The sequence below is a fragment of the Echinops telfairi genome, unplaced genomic scaffold (assembly GCF_000313985.2).
Source record: "Echinops telfairi isolate 266 unplaced genomic scaffold, ASM31398v2 ScPeMD7_655;HRSCAF=1070, whole genome shotgun sequence".
Taxonomy (NCBI): Eukaryota; Metazoa; Chordata; class Mammalia; order Afrosoricida; family Tenrecidae; genus Echinops; species Echinops telfairi.
The window spans coordinates 15165013-15170373 of record NW_022104553.1 but is presented as its reverse complement, the minus strand read 5'-3'; positions in this window follow the sequence as shown (position 1 = coordinate 15170373).

The following is a 5361-nucleotide window of genomic DNA, read 5'->3' as shown; positions in this document are numbered from 1 at the left end:
CGTATGTTAAAATGTATTTTTCCCTTAATTTATGGAATACAAAGAAAACATATTCTATGTAGCTACAGTTATATACATCTCATCAGTGACAGTATCCCATTAAAGCCCCCCCCTTGAAAATGTCTTTGAATGCTGCAGGCTACACTTTGCCTCTCATGTTTTGAGAGAACTCACACAGGTACCAAACTCTACAGATATACTAAACATGAGAATTCTCTTCCCAATAGTGCATACCTGCCTTGTAGTCATACATGAAAGAAGTCATACTGGAGACAGACCATAGAAATGCATTAACTGTAGAGAAGCCTTTGAACAGATATCAGCACTGAGTAAATTCACTTGAGACAAACCTTATGAATGTAGTGAGTGTGGGAAATTCTTTATTCAGAAAGACCTGAAATTTTGTACATTTAACAATTATAAATGTAAACACTGTAGGAAGCAGTATGCAAAAATAATTCTTTATCTAGCATGAGAGAATTTGTACTGGTCAGAAACCCTACATTTGCAATCAGTTCCCACAATTATTTTCAAGGACTGAATTTTCATCTAAGAATCGTTAAAGGAGAGAAATCAGAACATGATCATTGAGGGAGAGATTTCACTTTGCTTCTCTCTTAGTAAACATCGAAGAGCACATGATAGAGAAAACCCATGGGTATTTATCATGGGAAAGCCTTTACACATGATTCAACTCTTAAGATATGATATAAAAACAAGCAAACTCATACTAGGAGAAACATGTGATCAATGTAGCAGGGACCACAAGAGGTAGTTTCACTACATAGTAAACATAAGAGGACTCATACTGGTGAACCCTAGAAGTTAAGTATATTTTGGCTAATTATTAGCCGTGGCTCTCACCTTATTTGATCCCAGGAAACTCTCATCATTTAGAGAAACCCATTAAACAAAATCAATATGGGGAAAACTACCAGTTAGAATTCCCTTTTATTTGACCCCAGAGATGAACCATTAAGGAAACAAAAACTAAAGATTGTTTTTGACCCACATACAAGTACCCAAATGTAATAAAAGATTGTACTTGTAGTTCCCTGGAGTTATGGATGAACACGTATATATGTCTTGATTTTCCATAGTGAAACACGATCAGTGTTTAGGATGAATTGACAGTTTTGTCTAGAGATTAATAATAATCCAATGTGTTAATTGTGACAACAGTATACCTAACTTTCTATACCATCCACTTCAGTGGATTGTAGAGAGAGCTCAATCATCTTTCAGTATCACAAGGATCAGTGTATACTGTGTTTTTACACAAATAACATGTGTCACCTACAATTTATTTTTCAATTGTTCCTTCCACTAGTTATTTTCATAAGTACTGATGCCTTTTCTTTTTTTTTTATTGCTGTAAAAATTAGCTTACTTTATTTTAAAATTACCTACTGAGGGTGGAAGCGGTTGATAAACATAGAGGGTGCCTGTTATTTACATAAAAATACAGTGTTAGTTTTACAGTGTTCAAAGATGGGGGCTAAAACATATGCTGTCTTCATTGTTCAAATCCAAACTCATTTCAAAAAAATCAGAGAGCTTTACACTAACTCAAAAAGTATGGGCGATTGGTATTTATTTTACTATGAATTTGAGGTATATCTTTAAAAAACTGGGCATAACTTCATACTCCTTAGGGGCACAACCTGTGTCAGCCACAATTTAAAAGGTACACATAGAAACACTTTCCGGGGGAAGTGCACATGATGCTAGGATGATGGAGACCTCTCAACATTCAGCTAGCCCCGTACAAAGAGCAGATGTATTACATTTCTCATCTGAGACCTTGGATCATAGAAGACATTGACCATGTAAGAGGTCCCAAAACAAAAGGACACTGATCTAAGAATTTTATGCTCTACAAGTACAAGATATAAAGGAAAAGTAAACAGTTTAAGACCTTTCAGAAATGTAAGGACTCAGAGAATACGTAACTATATTCCTGGAAAAAATTCCTCAAGAAAAAACATAATAGTAATTACTCACACTAGAACTAGGAGCTTGGGGACAAACAACAGAAAGATGGGTGAAGAAAGACAATGGTCAGTGAAAGATATGAAAATAATAATAATTTAGAAATTATCAAGGTTTCATGAGGGAAGTAGAGTGAGGGAGGGAGGAAAATATGAGGAGCTAAGACCAAGGGCTCAAGTAAAAAGAAATGTTTTGAAAAGGATGATGGCAACATATGTACAAATGTACTTGACACAATGGATGTAAGGGTTGTTTATAAGAGCTGTAAAAGCCCCAATAAAACGATTTTTTAATTAAAAAAAAAGACTATGAGCTAGGTCCCCAAAAGGTAAGTTCACAGAAAGTTCATAGAAGATTTAGTCAAGAGAGCAAAAAAATTGAATTCACAGTGATTCACAATAGGAAAATAGGCAAACTACAGTATTTCCACCCAGTGGGATGATACTTAGCAATAAGTGAACTGCAATTCCACTTCTAGGTACATGTTCAAAAAAACTGAAAACAGGTATTTAAACAAATACTTGTACGTGAATGTTTAAAGCAGCATTATTCATATAGCCTTGAGATAGTGGAAACATTCATTAATGGATAGATGAATTAACAAATAAACAAAACGTGGCACAGCTGTACAATGGATATCCACCCTTAGAAAGGCATGCCAAAGTATGATGGGCCTCACAAACATCGTTCTAAGTGAAAGCAGCCAGACATAAAGTCATACGCTGTGATTCCACTTATATCAAGTGTCCACCATAGGAAAATCCATAGAGACAGTATATTGGTGAGTCTTAGGGGGTGGAGGGAAGAAAGAGTGACTACCTAATGGGTATGCATCCCCTTGGGGGGTTGAAAATGTTTTAGAACGAGATAGAGGTAATTCCCAACATTATGAATAGATTAAATGACACTCAACTGTACAGTTAAAATGGTTAATTTATAAAGTACTACGTGGATTTCCTCTCACCAACAAAAATAATGAGTGTTATGTCAGACACAAAAGTCCATATAGTGTATGGCTCTACTGACATGGAACCCAAAATGGGCAAAACAAGGAGATGGTGTTAATCAGGACAGTGGTTATGTGTAGGATGGTGGAAAGTAAGGCTGACCCTGAAGGGGCATGGGATGGTGGAGATACTCTAGCTCAGCGGTTCTCAACTTGTGGGTCATGATCCCTTTAGGGGTCGAAAGACCCTTTCACAGGGGTTGCCCAATTCATAACAGTAGCAAAACTAGTTATGAAATAGCAATGAGAATAATTTTGTGGTTGGGGATAACTGTATTAAAGGGTCGCAGCATTAGGAAGGTTGAGAACCACTGCTCTAGCTCTTGACCTACGTAATGGACACATGGGTGTTTACATTCATTTGTAAAAGTTCATCAAGCAAAATCAGACAACGAAGTTCATCAAGTTGTACAATTGAGATCTCCCAACTGTGTGCATGTCACACTTCAGTTTTTAAAATCCTACCAGTTGGTGGGACACAGGTGATACATACTGCTGGTCAGAGTAGTTGAGAGGGATGAAGTTATGAGTAGGTGAGCGGGTTGCAGTGTTAGGATGGGCATCCAGAACAGTTTGCTATTAGCTGACTGTCCTTATAACGAAGTACCATAAGCTCAATGGCTTAAAAAATACATATTTATTCCATTTCAGTTGTAGAGGGCAGAAGCCGGAAACCCAGTTCACTGAAATTGAGGAATCAGCAAGGCTATGTTCCCTCTGCACCATAGCTGCACCGCGGGCTCAAGCGTGGGAACTTTGGAGGATGGAGCAGGACCAAGCCGTGTTTCACGCTCGTGTGCACAGGGCTGCTGTGGGTCAGAACCGACTAGACAGCAGCTAACATTCCCTCTGGGCGTTCGAGGAGAATATTTTTGTCTCTTTCGGGCTCTGGTGGCTGCCAGCATTCCTGAGGCCACATCACATCAACCTCTGCCTTCATGGTCCCAAAGCTTTTTCTTTTCTTTCTTTCTTTTTTTTTTTTTATTCAATAGGAATTTATTTTTTTTCATAGCTATGAATTTAATTTTTTTTCTTTTTTCCAAAGCTTTTTCTTCTATCAAATCTGTGTACCTTTTTATGACAATACATGTGATTGTATGTAGGGCGCACCCTGATTGTTGTTAGGCACTGTCCAGTTGGCTCCAACCCACAGAGACCCCGTATGCAGAACAAAACACTGCCCATCCTGCACCCTCCTCCTAAATGCCAGTGTTCCCGTCCATTGTTACAGCCACTCTGTCGATCAGTCGCATGGAGTCTTCTTTTTGTCCACCCTGATAACCAGGGTAATATTCCCATCTACAGATCTTTCAACTTAACCAAATCTGCAAAGACCTTGTAGCCATATACTACTTACAGGTTCCGATGATTAGACTGTGTCTTGGTTATCTACTGCTGCTCTGAGAGCTACAGATGGGTAGCATTAACAAACATCTTCTTTCTCAGAGTTTAAGAAACTACAAGTCTGAATTCAGGTTTCCAGCTGCAGGGGAAGGCTTTTTCCCTCTGTGACTCGGTGGGGGCGGGGGCGTTTCCTGGTGACTATGGCTTCATCACTGCTTGCTTAGTCTTGCATTTATACATATCTCAAGAGGATTGATTTAAAACATCCCCATATGCAATTGACTGCTGCATGGGGTAGGATTCAACCGGGAGGGCAGAATCAATCCATAGCAAATCTGATTTGGGGCGGGGGGACACTTTTCAGCCATCCAGACTCCTAATCTTTAATAAGCCCCGTGTTTGTTTCTGCTTGCGTCCATTCCTTTACTCCAATTGCCACCAATGGGAATGCTTCACACCAATTGGCATGGACGGGGCACCTACACATCCCTGGATTTCTCGCTTTGGCAGTAGGGATGGAATGAAGCCTTGTGACGCGCTCAGAGGGTGTTTCCAAGGTGCTGGACTGGTGGTGTCTAGAGATCTCTAGGGAAGGAGTGAAGGGGAAGGTCCCACTTTTCAACTTTAAAGATCTTCTCCGTTTTCTGTGCATGATGCTCTTGAACTGCTGGCTTCCCTTGACACTCCAGGGAGTGCTACCTTTCTCTTCCAGCTCCCCCATTTGCCTCATCGCCCTCCTGCTTTTTGGATGTTGAGAGACTTCATTCGGCTCTAGATCGCTGCTGCTCACAATTCCAGAGACTTTCACTGCAGCCCTCAATGTAGGCTCCTAACAGGCTTCACTGGTTCACTCCAGTTTGATTCAGTTAGGTTCACTCGTTTGATTCAGTTATGGATTAGATTGTGTCCTCCCCAAATAGGTCACCTTGGCAAGGAAACAAGCACACACACATACCAGGTGTGGTCTGATGTGATCACCCATGGCCTCTGTGTGATAATGAGAAGAGGTTAATCAAAGA